At 42.5% G+C, this 16,799-nt stretch overlaps 1 non-coding gene across 1 annotated transcript; it reads left to right on the top strand.

Annotated features, from left to right (window-relative positions):
- The first annotated feature begins 14,489 nt into the window (after positions 1 to 14,489).
- On the top strand, positions 14,490 to 14,681 carry LOC115893109. The gene has a single exon (XR_004053059.1). It is a non-coding gene; the product is annotated as a U2 spliceosomal RNA (small nuclear RNA).
- The last annotated feature ends 2,118 nt before the right edge of the window (positions 14,682 to 16,799 follow it).

Raw genomic sequence — 16,799 nt, forward strand, 5'->3', positions numbered from 1 at the left:
CCTAATAGTTCTGTGAGGGCCCAAGGATCCAGGTCTGCCTCAGTCTCAGGCACAGGCTACTATTTTTGAAGTTCTTTTCAGGAGCCTGCTACTGTGCTTTACTCACATCACCTCACTGAGCCCTCCAGACAGCCAAATGGAGATGAATTCCTCTTTACGGACAGGACATGGAAGCTCTGTTTTAGTGAGTACTTTGCCTAAGGTCCTGCAGCCAGTAATTTGCAGAACTCAAATCTGAACCCTTCTGACTCAGAAACTCTGTTCTTACCACATCTTAATTAAGTGCCCACCACAAACACATGGCTGATGAAATGAATGCCCCGTGCTCCCTGGCCTCCAGCAGCACAGAGTCTAAAGGGAAGGATGTGTCACAGGTGATTACCATCCAGCCATGTTGGTGGAGAAGAGTACCACCAAGGTATTAGCTTTCCACTCTGCAGGCCTCTTTGGTTAGAACTGTTAAAAATGCACTTGTACAAAGCAGAACCTTGAACGTTGAATAAGTTGGTGTAACATATTTAAAGGTAATGAATGATTACATCTACCTTATTTCTTTTCGTTCCAACATATTACGACAATTTTCTAATATATTGTACTATGCTCACATAGTACAATATATACAATTCATACAGTGAATATCCAGATGCCCACCATAGTTATATTTAACTATATATCTTTTGTTATGCTTTTGTCATCCCTCTATCCATCCATCAGTTCATCCACTTTTTTGATGCATTTCAAAGCTGCAGACTTCAGTTCACCCCTAAATCGTTCAGCATACATATCATTAGAGTTCAATATTTGTTTATGGTTTTTTAAATGTAAAACATACAACAAAATGCACAGATCTTAAGTGTACTATTCAGTGAATCCTGACAAATGCAGACACCCATGAAATCCAAACCCTTCTCGAGATGAGAATATCCTCGCCATTCTGGAAGGTTTCCTCATGCCCCTTCCCAGTCAAACTCAATTCTGTTGCCTCAAAGGCAGTCACCAAATTAGTGATTCCTGTTCTAGAACATCGCATAAATGGAATTCGCTTTTTTTTTTTTTCCTTTTAGAAGCCTGTGGTCTTAGCAAAGAGTTGCAAACGTTCGACACATCCTTACTAGGCTCCAGCTATCTATCTGTAAGAATTTGTTGATAGGATATGTTTGTTTCAGTGGAGTAGCAAGAAGGCTTGAAGGACTGCCAAGGGCATACCCTTCATACCAAGGCACCCACATCAACGCACTAGAGGAAAGAGCATCACCGTCCCACGTAAGGGCAGAGTGAGCCCCACCCCAGGCTGGGAGATTAGTGGGTTACAGCAGATGGCCCCAGCCTAGGGGTCTTTGGCTTCCAGGTATCCCCAGAATTACTTTTGAACTCCACTATTATTGTTAGTATTTCAAAATATCAAATTGAAATGAGACATTAATCTCCCATGGGGCTGCACCCACTAACAAAAGTACTTTTTTTCTTTCTACTTTTGATTGTTATTGTAGAATTATAGTAGTGAACATTTCTGGCATATTTATAATGTAGCAATCACTGTTTCAAGCATTTCACATTTTAAATTTTAAATTTCATTTGCTAATATCAGTAACGTAACATCTCATACATGGTCATTGTTTCCGTACTTTTTAAAATGAGAAGATGCATTTTTACTCTAAAAGTGTGATTTGCTTGGCAGACTAAAAACTTTCAAATATGAGGCCTGTGGAGAAAAATAATGAAAGGAATGGCTGGACTAAATAGAGGTAAGTTTCTCTTTGATTCTTAAGGAAATCTATGCTTGGGGAACCTTTGTTAACATGTATTGAAAGTGTGAATAGTGACATTACAGGAAGTTGAAGGTATAAATCATAAGAAATTGGCACTACAGATTTGTGATTAATTGTTCTTGATTTTTACAAAGGCACAAGAAACTGGAGTTATGAATTCATTTTCCTCTCGTTACTGAGGGGTCTGGGCCTGGGAGTCCGGTTTCTTCCTCTTTCGAGATTTAACCAATTGTGTGACCATGGATGAGGCATTTGACCTCTTTGGGCCTCAGTTGCCCATGTGTAATGTGTGGTTTGAACTAGTTGTCTCTAAAGCCCTTTCCAGGAATGAAAAGTCTGTGGTTCTAACGTTTGCTCCAAAATGCTCATCCGCTGAAAGCCTTGCCCTGGCTCCTTGGGCTTCAGCCCTTTGAACAGAAGAGGGCGCCCTAAACATGGTGATTCCTTCCTTTCCCTGCGGGCCCTTTTGGCAATTTAGGTAGAGGACCGGTGCAAGTGTTCTCAACAGTCAGGATTCGGTTGTCCAGAGGCCAGCATTTTCCCTGGACGATGGGTAGCTAAGGCCTCAGAGGAAGCCACTGACTTTGCATCTTTCCAAATCTTGTGAGATTGAAACTTTTAATTATATTTTAACTATGGATATAATTGAAGAAGATGGAAAAAAGACACTACTATAATTCCATAGTCAGTTACTGCTCCAAAATAAAATGCAGATAAGTAATATAGCCATTCTCGTTCTTTTTGACTGGAGGGGGTGGGGTATGGACGTGTCACATCTTGTCTCAGGGCTCTCAGGGCATGGCTTCATTTATTCATTCCATATTTTCCGAGGGTCTACTTGGTGCCAACTACTGTTTGTTTATAGCATCAACCAAACAAAGCCCTTGTCCCGACTGAAGCTAATATAGTATGAGCATTTTCAAAATGGTGGGCTGAAATGGATCCTCAGGCCTCGAAATGCATGCTTGCGGCCACAGTTGAGCTAACCAAGGGTGTGAAGCTTGCAAACACCAAGTAGTTTCCAAAGGAAACTGCCCAGGGAAAGAACATCTTCTTATCAGGAGTTTTGCCACTAGCAAAATGGAGTAATTGGGAAAATGGCTGTTGAACAAGTTAAAGGTACAGATACAACACTCTTTCTTTCTTTCTCTTTCTTTCTTTCTTTCTTTCTTTCTTTCTTTCTTTCTTTCTTTCTTTCTTTCTTTCTTTCTTTCTTTCTTTCCTTTCTCTCTCTCTCTCTCTCTCTCTCTCTCTCTCTCTCTCTCTCTTTCTTTCTTTCTTTCTTTCTTTCTTTCTTTCTTTCTTTCTTTCTTTCTTTCTTTCTTTCTTTCTTTCTTTCTTTCTCTTTCTTTTCTCAGAGAGTCTCACTCTGTTGCCCAGGCTGGAGGGCAGTGGCGCAATCTCCACTCACTGCAACCTCTGCCTCCCGGGTTCAAGCGGTTCTTCTGCCTCCACCTTCCAAGTAGCTGGGACTACAGGTGCGTGCCACCATGCCCGGCTAGTTTTTGTATTTTTAGTAGAGATGGGGTTTTGCCACGTTGGCCAGGCTGTTCTCAAACTCCTGACTTCAGGTGATCCACCCACCTCGACCTCCCAAAGTGTTGGGATTACAGGCGTGAGTCACTGTGCCTGGCCCAACATTCTTGAAAGAAGGACAAGAAAGCTACCTGCGTTTGTCCACACTGCTCAGTCTCAAGGTAATAAAGGGAATGGAAGGCTTGTTAGCATTCAGGCAAATGCAGCAGCTAAAGCGCCTGTTATGGGCAACAGCACAGGCTGTAGAGTGAGGCTGCCCAAGTTTCAATGCAAGCTCTGCCACTCACTTTCTGGCTGAACTGGGGGAAATTTCTCAACCTGCATGAGGTTCTGTGGGTCATGTGGGGATTCAATGGGTCCACATATTTAAGCCATCAGAACAGTGGCCTGGCACACAGTAACTGCTCAGTAAATTTTCACCATACTTATCAATGTGATTATCAGTATAACCTTAAATTGGTCCAGTTCCTGATTTCTTTTCATCCTGACTAAATTCTTTTAAATCTTAGGTTAAAAGGCTAAATAAATTTGCCTAGCCAGAACGAGAGAAAGGTTTGTTGAGCATCTGCTATTCTGCTCTTCTAGGAACAAGGATTTGGCAATAAACGAGATAGAGCCTGTCTTCTCAGGAGCTTACAACGGACAATAAACACATTAAAAAGTAAACAAGTTGAGATGTAGTAGATTTGAGTAGTATTTCTCTCTTTGGAATGAATTATAACCACATTAAAATCTTACTTGTGATGTTCTTGATGTTACATGTTCATGTAAGAGAACATCTTCCACTTAAGGAATTGATGTATGAATCCTAACAAAAAACTGAGTAAGTCAGGATATCTTCTGACTTTCTTTTCCAGTTCCACAAGATGTAAGCAGAAACTGGAGATGCTACACTTTCTCTTTTGGTAGAAGAATGTTGCACTTGACTACAACAAGATTTTAAGCCTGATTTTTATATCTCGAATTGTGTTTGTTCACAATTCAAACTGGCTAAAGACTGAATTCCAGGCTAATATTCATAGCGTGGTTCCAGCAACTGGAAAATGGATTATGTTTCCTTTCAGCCTTCTAATTCCTGGATGAAATGAGTATACAGTCACATACCACGTAATGACATTTCCTGACTGCATATATGACGGTGGTCCCATAAGATTACAAATACCGTACGTTCACTCTACCTTTTCTGTGTTTAGGTATGTTTAGAAACACGAATGCTGTGTTTAGATATGTTTAGACACACAACCACTTAGCATTATGTTACAGTTGCCTACAGTTTTCAGTATAGTAACAGGCTGTCCAGGTTTGCAGCCCAAGAGCAACAGGCTCTACCATACAGCCTAGGTGTGTAGTAGGCTATGCCATCTAGGTTTGTGTAAGTCACTCTATGATGTTCACACAATAAAGTTGCTTAACGATACATTTCTCAGAATGTTTCCCAGTCATTAAGCAACACATGACTGTATGTTACTGCTGTTACGTTTCATAGCAGCCAACCATCTTCAGCAGGAAGGAAGTAGCCCAGACAGTGTCTCTGCACAAATTAGAAAAAGATGCCCCCTTCCTTAAGGCATTTTTCTGCCATCTACCTGAAATATTTTATAACACATATTCATTTCTACAAATATTCAGTGCACACCCTGCTCAACCACATCAAACGAGAAGCAGAAGAACAATTTATATTATAACTTTATTTTTGATTGCCTTCTTTTTACCCTTTCGCCTTGTAACCAGTGTGACAAAACACATTCTTGCCACCTCCAGGCAGACAAAAAGATGCATACCAGGGATTAGTAAGTCTATACCAGATCCTAGGAATTGAGTACATCCTTGGGAGGGGGAGGAGACAGTCAGTTAATATCTAGATGACCACAACAAACCAGCAAGGAAGTACAATTGCAACTCCCTCCAAAACCCAAAGAACCCCCAAAAACAAAACCAAAAAATGTCTCTGTCTGACCTGGCACTGGGCCATCTTTGTCAGCTGCCAGATTAGCTTTCCTGCTTTTATCCATCAATAGAATGAGTATTGCTCCATTGTTTTGCAATTACAGTGGCCCTTTGATCTCTTGAATCAAAATTGAACTTTGTCTTCTTGTGTGAGAGAATACAAGATCCACCCCATATCAGTTTTCTGGAGCTCCAGATCCATTCTCCAGTGCTAGGGAGACATCTCTGCTAGACGACCATTAGGCACCTTAAGCTCAGCATGCCTCAAACTCACCCCATCCTTACCCTTCCCAAACCTCTTTCTCTTCCTATAGTCCCCACATCTCCATTGACTTCGTGACTCTTCTCTCAGTTTCACAAATGATTAAGTACCTTCTTAGAGTTCCTTTCCCTTCACCTGACATCACGTCAGTTTCCACCACCTGCTGCGTGCTCTGCATGTGGACATCTGCCGGGATCTCTCTGTTCCCATTGCCTCAGCATTGGATGAAGCCTTGGATCCTTGTCATTTCTCCCTGGGACTAATGCAGTGGCTTCTCAGCTAGTGCTTTAGCCAGTCCCAAGTCTCCTCACCTCTTTTCAATTTTCTGCTCCCCTGTTATCTGAACAGAACTGGGACCATTTACCCGCACTGCTTATAAACCTCTAGTGGCTGCCTACTGCCTTCAGGATCAAATCTCCACTCTGTTCCAGTCTACCCCAAGCTGCCGCTGGTTTTAACCACTATTCACTGCTCTGTTGTCTGCTTCTCCTCCCTATCCCATGGTATTCCCTGCCACTTTTCACTACTTAGAATTTTAGAATTCCCTCAAAATGCTGTGCATCAAGCCTCCTGTGCTTCATGGATTGAATACCACCACCTACTTCCTCTGGCAAACTTTTTTTGTTTGTTTGTTTGTTTTTTGACACAGGGCTCTCTCTGTTGGCCAGGATGGAGTACAGTAGCTCAATCTTGGCTCACTGCAGTCTCGACCTCCTGGGCTCAAGCATTCCTCCCACCTCAGCCTCCCAGAGCGCTGAGATTACAGATGTGAGCCACCATGCCAGGCCCCTCTGGCAGCTCTTATTCATCCTTCAGGTTCAGCACAAGTGTCACTTCCTCTCTGAAGTTTTCCCACCCCCACCCTCTTCCTTTGATTTTCCTAGCACAGTTTATAAACTTCTGTCTTGATATTTTTGTCATGATGTGCTGCAGCATGTTTCCCCTCCCAGGGGAGGTGCCCGGTCTCATTCCTTCCCTAAGGCACTCAGAGCTGACTCCGTAAGGATTGTACTCAAGGGTTGGTTGAGACCTTGAAATGGAAAGATAAGGACAATGAGACAGGCAGGTGGTTCTGTGGGCTGTTGAGCAACTCTTGATGAGCTTCGGGGACACGAGTGAGGGGACTGCGGGTGCCCTGGTGGCCACTAGTTGTTTAGACAGCTGGAAAACTCAGATTATTAAAAATCACAGTTTTCATCAGAATGTTTTCTTCTTTTGTACACATGACCTTCTACACTTCTAATGAAACTGGGCCTTTACAAAATGAAATAAAAGGATCTGTGCTATTATTGACTATAAAGTGATCATCTTTAAAAAGACAGACACTAAGAAAAAAGTTACTAATTCAGTGAATTGAAAGTCCAGAGTTCTAGAATTGATTTATGGGTTCCAGCAAGGATCAGATACTAAATGATTAGGTCTTTTATCGTCTTCCAACTTATTATTTAAAATTGTTACAAAGGTGAATTCAGGCTGGGCATGGTGGCTCACACGTGTAACCCCAGCACTTTGGGAGGCCTAGGAGGGTGGATCACCTGAGGTCAGGAGTTTGAGACCAGCCTGGCCAACATGGTGAAACCCTATCTCTACTAAAAATAATAATTAAAAAAATTAGCTGGGCATGGTGGCACATGCCTGTAATCCTAGCTACTCAGGAGGCTGAGGCAGGAGAATTGCTTGAACCTGGGAGGTGGAGGTTGCGGTGAGCCGAGATCGTGCCACTGCACTCCAGCCTGGGTGACAGAGCAAGACTCTGTCTCAAAATTAAAAAAAGGGAATTCAGTCTTGCTTATATATTTTGAGTTCCTTGGAGCTCAACAGTCTACTGAAAATTTAAGATAAATGGGTTTCATTAGCTTGCCTGCTTAAATTTATTGATGCAGGGGTAGAAGCAGGAGAAGAAAAATAAGAAGAAAAACAATTAATTGATGAGCAATTTTGTGGGGTTTTTTTGCCTGGGAACAGATTTTTCCAGAACTGTGTCCTTTTTTTTTTTTAGGAAACAGGAAGGTTATCTTGGATTATGACTAATTAGATTAATTTTAAAAACAAAATATATATTCATTATAAATATATTCACTTATAGAAGAAATATTTTTATATATTTATAAGTTCATTCTGTTATATTAGTGTGACAACATGCCATAATGTTTATAGACAGCTAACAGCCATTTATCAGGGGCTTACAGTGTCCTGCTCAGCTGAGCCCCTGGGATTCAAAGTGGGGGGACCCTGCTCCTGGACCCAAGTTGCTCATAGTCTCATTGGGGAAATGACAGGGTAGAAAAAAAATAATCACAAGGCAATGTAGTACGTGTAAAAAAGCCTTTAACATTCTGTTGGCACACAAAGTTCAGTCAGATATTCTCTGCTGATGCAGAGGCACATGTCACAAAGGGGGACACAAGCTGGCTCCAGGTGTGGCCAAAAAAGTGTGCAGTAATGTTCTCTAGTATATATTTTTCCGTTTTTCTCTGTTCTAGCTTCTCAATATGATGTCTAGTCTAATCAAGCAAATTCACAAATAAGCAGGTGGAAGTTTAAGAAAGGGACCTCAGAAGTCTTCTGGTTTGGGCTGGATGCGGTGGCTCACGCCTGTAATCCCAGCACTTTGAGAGGCCGAGACAGGCGGATCACGAGGTCAGGAGATCGAAACCATCCTGGCTAACATGGTGAAACCCTGTCTCTACTGAAAATACAAAAAAATTAGCCAGGCGTAGTGGTGGACGCCTGTAGTCCCAGCTACTCGGGAGGCTGAGGTAGGAAATGGCGTGAACCCAGGAGGCAGAGCTTGCAGTGAGCCGAGATCATGCCACTGTACACCAGCCTGGGCGACTGAGCGAGACTCCATCTCAAAAAAAAAGAAGTCTTCTGGTTTGGCCCATTCTTTTATGATGAACGTTCTAGCTATAGGGACTGGGATTTGTGTGAGGTAACCCAGGTGATTGCACAGTGCCAGCCCTCAAAGCCAGGTCTAGGGCTCCGTCCCACTTTCCCAAGATGCCCCGAAGTCTTCAGGTGTCTACTAGGAAAGCTATGCATTACTGGGACAGGTGGAAACCAAACTCTAAAATCAATGACTAGAGAGATGCTTTCAATTTTATTTTAAAACTGTGTTTTGATTATATTTGTAATTCACTTTTCAGACTTAGGAAAGAAGCTTCATATTACAACAGGCTGATGTGTTTTCAGCTCAAGAGTAGAGACTTCTGTCAATCATGTGGGATCATGAGTGCCTCAAGTGTTGGAGGTCCATGCGTTGACCAAGAAGAACTCCAGCTGCTTCAGATTGCTTGATTGTCACCAAAAAGTACATGCAATATGAAGAAGATTGCAGTTAACTGGATATTAAAATTAGATGTCTTGATGAGGCAAATCATTTCAATGTATTTCTTCCCTTTCTTTGAGTTCCTCTCATGTGTATTATAACAATGGTAGTAGCAGAGGGCTCCAGAAGGAACTGCTCTCACCCTTACCTGCACTGTTTTGTTGAAAAGGAATGTTTCCGATTTTATCTCCTCATTTTTACTACTTCTTCTTATCTTTTTTTTTAAGTTTTATTTTCATGGTACGACATGTGAAGGACCTCAGGGCTTTTGGCATGTGTGTTAGCCAGAGATGTTCTACAGTTTCTTTAGTGATATAAGACAATCTTCTTTTCTTCTTCTTCTTTTGGAGAGAGAGTTTCAAGCCCTGAGGGCTTAATATTGCCATTTTCACATTTGGATGGAGTTTTTCCAAATGTCTTGTGAGCCTTGCCAGTGGTGGCAAGCTGTAATTGGTCAAAAATGAAAGTGAAAACTTAATGAAAACTAAGTTTCCAGTCTCATCTTTATGGCCAATTTCCCAGGTAACCTTGAGACAGTCCTAATTGCATGAGGCATAGTGGGAATGATAATATCTTACTGATGGATAGGCTTGTTGTATAACTAAATGAAGTCACATCTGCAAATCATCTCAGCTTCTTAGAAAAGGATGGTATTATGGAGCCGTGATGATTACAGCAGCCAAGGCTCTGTTTGTAGTGATATCTGCTCTGGTGTACTTTGTCTTGTCTGTTTCATTATAGCCAGCAGCTTTTTAAGGGAAGTCACAATGGGGTGCAATGATACACTGTCCTTACAACTATTCTTTAACATCCTGGTCCTGGCATGTCCTGGTAGGTTCATTCCTGTATTCCACAACGAAACCCTCCACTTCAGAGGGTGCCTCATGACATAGCCTAAGACACTGGTCTAGGCTGATGCATATTTTTAGTGTCTTAAAAAATGGAAGACAGGATAAGTAAACGTGGGCCACGGAAGCCACATTGTTTGTCCATTTCCACTCTAGGAGATTTTGACTTCAACAACCTGAGCAATCCTGAGGCTTCTGGACAGTTAGTTGGTTTCAGAATCCCCACTATGCTTCCGGACAATTCTAGGGCAAAGGGGCTCAGGCTTCTGCTGCTGCTGCTTCTGCTGCTTCTGCTTCTCCTTCTCCTTCTTCCTTCTTCCTTCGTTGTTCTTCCTTGTTCTTCTTCTTGACAGAATCTCTCTCTTGTTGCCCAGGCTGGAGTGCAGTGGCGCAATTTCAGCTCACTCCCAGGGTTTCAAGCAATTCTCCTGCCTCAGCCTCCCGAGTAGCTGGGGTTACAGGTGCCTGCCACCATGCCTGGGTAATTATTTTATTTTATTTTTGTATTTTTAGTAGAGATAGGGTTTCACCATGTTGGCCAGGCTGATCTCGAACTCCTGACCTCAGGTGATCCACCTGCCTCGGCCTCCTAAAGTGCTGGGATTACAGGCATGAGCCACTGTGCCGGGCTGGGCTCAGGCTTCTTTAAAGGGACCACGTGACAACTGCATGAGGGAGGGACTTTCGTTGACTGTGCCCTCGACTCCTAGGATTTCCTGGTATTTTTCTGCCAAGACTTCTCCCTGGAGCTTCACCGCCTGGCCTGTGCCTCCAGCACTCGGCCGTAGGTCCACAGTGGCAGCACTGCCTGGAGGTCATTCTCCATAGAGGCCCCTCTCTGGTGGCAGAGTCACACACCGCATGTATGGCCTGGACTTTCGGGAACACCGCTGCAGGGAGAACACTGTGACACCATCAGAGATGTGTGCAAGCATCTTTAACCTCCCCTAGTGATCTGTGTGTCCCTAAGAGAATGACATGACCATGAACTTGAACGCATCACTAAGCAGACTAGTGACCACGAACTAATCCCCACCGAGTGCCAGGCTGTCTTCACTCCTCACAACCATCCTGGAAGTGAGGCGTGTTATCCCTTTTTAATGATGAGAACACTGAGACCTAGGTGAAGGAAATAAATAAAACAAGAGGACTCTTATGAGAGAGAAGAAAAACCGAAGTGTTTTTTCCTCCACGCCTATGCACACGTCACTCAACACAACACTTCTGACACCTGGGGTTGGGGGTGGGTTTCCACACACACGAACCAATTCTCTGTGGACTCCAGCTGGGCATCCTTAATTCAATTTAATTCTGACAGTATTCACCCAGAGAATCAGATCCCACAGGTGGAGGGCTTGGTCCCACAAGATTGCCCCTACTTCCGGTGCCAGTTGCATGTAGTAAGTTGTCACCTCTACCTCCACTGGCCAGCTCAGATTTGGATTTGGGGCTCCCACAACGTCCTCCTTAGGTCTGATTAATTTGCTAGAGCAGCTCACAGAACTCAGGGAAACACTTTACTTGCGTTCACCCATTTATTATAAGGCTATGGCAAAGATAGAGTTGAGTGGCCAGATGAAGAGATGTGTGGGGTGAGGTGTGTGGGAAGGCGCACAAAGCTTCCCTGCGCTTCCTGGGTGCACAACCCTCCAGATACCCCAAGCGTATAGCTATCTGGAAGCTCCCCAAATCCAGTCCTTTGGATTTATGGAAGCATCATTACGTAGCTATGACTGATTAAATCATTGACCATGGGTGATCAACTCAGCCTTCAGCCTCTCCCCGCTCCCTGGAGGTGAGGGGTGAGGCTGAAAGTTTCAACCTTCTAATCACAAGGTTGGTTCCCCTGGCAACCAGCCCCCATCCAGGAGCCCACCAAGCCTCGGGTCATGAGAACAAAAGATGCTCCTGTCACCCAGGAAATTCCAAGGAATTTTGGAACTCTGTGTCAGACGTTATCACTGAGGAAATTACAAAGGTCTGAAGGAGCTCTGTGTTAGGAACCAGGGGTCAAAGACTAAATATTACAACAATAGATTCTCATTGTGTAGGTCAATGGATTCTACATATGTTTGTGTGTATTATACATATATATATATATCTTAATATATCACTACATCATAATCTTCTCTAACAAAAATTGGCGTGTTTTCCAGAGAAAGCCAAGGTTCCTCCCATATTGGGTCCTCTTCTTCTATCTATCCCCAGGGAACAGATCTTAATAAACAATAGCATAGGAAATCCACACCAGCCTCAACATCCTTTACATACTTTGGTTAAGGAAGGGCCTGAGGGTGCTGGGCTAGCAGTTGGAACTGAGCTTCATTCAAATGCCATTCTCTGTGTAAACGTCTTATAGCTGCATCTTTTTCTTCCCCAACTAAAATTCTAAGATGAGAGTGAAATCTTTAATTGGAAGCTTGAAACCTAATTATTTGGATATATAATTTGATTTCATTTTAATTTATCCCTAGTTTTATTAAGGTATAATAGACAAATAAAAATTGTATATATTTATGGTATACAATGTGACATTTAGATATGTGTATATATACACTGTGAAATGATTAAATCAAGCTAATTAACATATTTGTCACCTCACATACTTACCATTTTTTGCTGTGAGAACATTTAGATCTACTGTCTTAGCAATTTCCAAGTATGCACTATTATTAGTTATAGTCACCGTGCTATACAGTAAATGCTTTATACACTTCCACCAATCTCTCTCCATCCCTGTCTCCAGCCCCTGGCAACCACCATTCTATTCTCTGCTTCTTTAAGTTCAACTTTTAAAAATCCCATATGTAAGTGAGATCATGCAGTATTTGTCTTTCTGTGCCTGACTTATTTTACTTAGCATCATTTCCTTTATTTGAGTATTTTATATCTTGCATTGTTATCTATCTTTTATCTTTTATCACGCCCTGAGGAAGATATTCTGCCCTAATAGTCATTATATAGAAAAAGAAACTAAGGGATAAGGAATATAATTACTTTAATGTTTTTAATTAGGCCTTTTAATAGGCACTCAAAAATACTAACACTAGCACAATGAGATCATTTACTCTAATTACACTGAAGGATAAGGGCCAAACTTGTGTGAGGATTTAGGCTTTTTGGTACCTACATACTAATCTCTCTTCTCTGTTCTACTTTTATACAGTAGAAACAAGAAGTATATAAATATCTGTTAAATGAGTAATCTTATCTGAAATTAAATACCTGTGTTTGCAATTTATTATGTGAATAAAAAGGAAGGAAGATATAGATACATAGGGAAAAACACTGGGAAATGACTCTGTAACATGAAAGAGTATGGGAAAAGATTACAAGGAATGTTACAAGATACCTTCACTACCAGTGAACCAGTACAGTATCATCTGAAAGTAAACTGACATTAGTTGTAAATGCAAACTCAAGGGCGGTCACAGAATTTTTTTTTTTTTTTTTTAACAAAATCAGTATAATTGGTATGGGAAGAGAAAAAATAAAACAGAACCGTATAAGGGGTGCGGTGGATCATGCCAGTAATCCCAGCACTTTGAGAGGCTGAGGTGGGCGATTACTTGAGGTCAGGAGTTCCAGGCCAGTCTGGCCAACATGGTGAAACCCCGTCTCTACTAAAAATTCAAAAATTAGCCAGGCCAGGAATGGTGGCTCACACCTGTAATCCCAGCACTTTGAGAGGCCAAGTCAGGCAGATCACCTGAGGTCAGGAGTTCGAGACCAGCCTGGCCAACATGGTGAAATCCCCCTCTCTACTAAAAATACAAAAATTAGCTGGGCGTGGTGGCAGGTGCCTGTAATCCCGAATACTTGGGAGGCTGAGGCAGGAGAATGATTTTGCTGCCTCAGCAATCATTACATGTGATGGGTCACTTGATGGATCACGTTACATGTGATAGGTCAAAATGCAAGTGTAAGAAAATGATTGCTTATTGGGAGCATAGACATTCACAGTCATGAATGATGGTGATGCCAGGGAACCACAGACTGTCCACATGGGTGGCTGAGAGAGTGGCTATCTTTGCTTCTGATGGTTCAATGCACACAAACTTAATTTTATGCAAAAGTTATTAAAATATTGTATAAAATTACCTTCAGCCTCTATGTATAAAATGTGTCTGAAACATAAGTGAATTTTATGTTTAGGCTTGGGTTTGATCTCCAAGGTATCTCATGGTGTATATGCAATATTCCAAAACTCAAAAAAATCTGAATCCAAAGCACTTCCCGTCCCAAGCATTTCTGTTAGGGGATATTCAACCTGCATCAGTTTTCCTGATTGTTTCCTTTGACTTCTCTTCCACACTGCTGGTTTCATCATAAGTCTGGTGAGTCCTCCCTGTCTGTTATGGAAAGAATTCTGTGATTGGCCGGGCGCGGTGGCCTCAAGCCTGTAATCCCAGCACTTTGGGAGGCCGAGACGGGCGGATCACGAGGTCAGGAGATCGAGACCATCCTGGCTAACACGGTGAAACCCCGTCTCTACTAAAAATACAAAAAAACTAGCCGGACGAGGTGGCGGGCGCCTGTAGTCCCAGCTACTCGGAGGCTGAGGCAGGAGAATGGCGTGAACCCGGGAGGCGGAGCTTGCAGTGAGCTGAGATCCGGCCACTGCACTCCAGCCCGGGCGACAGAGCAAGACTCCGTCTCAAAAAAAAAAAAAAAAAAAAAAAAAAAAGAATTCTGTGATCGGTGTGGATTTCCTATGCTTCTGTGTAGGAAGGTCTGTTTCTGGGGATAGGTGGAAGAAGGGGGTTTGTCCAGGGCTTACTGATAAGATTTCTCTCTAGATCGCTTCTTGGCCTTTTGGCTAAGAACATGTGTAGAATCTGTTCTTACCAGTTTAATACGCTGATATATCCTCTATCTGAGGACAATACAGTAAATGGATTTTTTGAGCAGGGAGATGGAATAGGAGCTTGCTCCATCCACTCCACACATCCACCTGGTATTGCAGTACCTCCAGGAATGGTGTAACCCTCAGGGGATATTTAAAAAAAAAAAAAGATTTCAATCTAGAGGCTATAGGCTGCAGATGCTGCGGGTGCTCAAATGAGGAGAGCTCTGCTGCAGGGCGCCACATGCCAGAAGCCTTGGCTTTCTCCAGCCACTCAGCTTTTTGCTAGAGAAGAATTCCCTGGTTTGTCTGCACTTTTTTCCTCTACCTGGGAATAAATGAGACTGTGCACTGTTTCTTCACAAAGGGGTAGGAAGAGGACTGAACTGTCAGGGGGCTGCCATACATAGGATTTTAATTCGATTTCCCCTGTTTTCAGCATAATTTCTCACTCTTGCTTTCCACTTTACATGCCAGTGTCAAACACAGACTTTTTTTTATTTTTTATTTTTATTTTATTATCATTTTTTTGAGATGGGGTCTCACTCTGTCAAGTAGGCTGGAGTGCAGTGGCACAATCTTGGGTTGCTGCAACCTCTGCCTCCCAGGTTCAAGCGATTCTCCTGCCTCAGCCTCCTGGGTGGCTGGGATGACAGGCATGCGCCACCAAGCCCAACTAATTTTTGTATTTTTAGTAGAGACAGAGTTTCTTTTTTTTTTTTTTTTTTTTTTTTTTTTTTTTTTTTTTTTGAGACGGAGTCTCGCTCTGTCGCCCGAGCTGGAGTGCAGTGGCCAGATCTCAGCTCACTGCAAGCTCCGCCTCCCGGGTTTACGCCATTCTCCTGCCTCAGCCTCCCGAGTAGCTGGGACTACAGGCGCCAGCCACCTCGCCCGGCTAGCTTTTTGTATTTTTTTAGTAGAGACGGGGTTTCACCATGTTAGCCAGGATGGTCTCGACCTCCTGACCTCGTGATCCGCCCGTCTCGGCCTCCCAGAGTGCTGGGATTACAGGCTTGAGCCACCGCGCCCGGCAAGAGACAGAGTTTCACCATGTTGGCCAGGCTGGTCTCGAACTCCAGGCCTCAAGTGATCTGCCTGCCTCAGCCTCCCGAAGTGCTGGGATTATAGGCATGAGCCACCATGCCTGACCTAAATTACATATTTGATAAGGAATTAATATCAAAAATACATGGAGAACTCCTAAAACTCAACAACATCAGAAGAAACAACCAAATTCAAAAATAAGCAAAGGACATTTCTTCGAAGAAGATATACGAATGGCAAATAAGCATTTGAAAAGATACTCAACATCATTAATCATTAGGGAAATGCAAATCAAAACCGCAATGAGACTCTATTCCCACTAGTATGGCCATATTTTAAAAAATAAAAAGGAAAATAACAAATATTGGTGAGGAAGTGGAGAAATTGGAACTCTTGTATAGTGCTGGTGGGAATGTAAAATGATGAAGCTGGTGTGGGAAACAGTTTGGCAATTTGGCGGGGAGTAAAACATGGGATTACCACATTACCTGACAATTTCACTCATAGTTATACACCCAATAGAATTAAACACAGTTACATAAATATGTATACACAAGTGTTTATAGCAGCACTATTCACAATAGCCAAAAGATAGAACCAACCCAAATGTACATCAACTGATGAATGCATAAACAAAACATGGCATATACACACAATGGAATATTATCTGGCCATGAAAAGGAATGAAGTACTGATACCTGCTACAATGCGGATGAGCCTCAAAAACAGTATGCTAACTGACAAAGGTCAGACACAGAAGGTCACATATTATATAAATCTATTTATATAAAATATCTTCATGAATGGGTAAATTCATGAAGACAGATTGATGGTTGCCAAGGACTAGAGGGAGGGGAGAATGGGGAGTGACTGTTTAATGGGTATGGGTTTGCTTTTGAGAGGAGAGTCATGAAAATGTTTTGGAACTTGAAAGAAGTGATGGTTGCATAACATTGTAACGTGCTAAATGCCACTGAATTATGTACTTTTAAAAAATGGTTGACTTATGTTATATGCATTTCACCTCCATAAAATAATAAAGGAGCTTAAAAGAAAAAAGCTATCAACCAAGGCTGCAGTAGTCTGATGCATCGCTTGGGCCTGGAGGATGCAATTTCAGTGTGGCTCACGCACATGGCTCTTGGCAGGAGGCTTCGGTTCCTTGTTGGGTGTTGGCAGGAGGCTCAGTTCATTGCCATGTCTGCCTCTCCATAGGGTG

Source organism: Rhinopithecus roxellana, chromosome 13 (assembly GCF_007565055.1).
Source record: "Rhinopithecus roxellana isolate Shanxi Qingling chromosome 13, ASM756505v1, whole genome shotgun sequence".
In the NCBI taxonomy this organism is placed as follows: Eukaryota; Metazoa; Chordata; class Mammalia; order Primates; family Cercopithecidae; genus Rhinopithecus; species Rhinopithecus roxellana.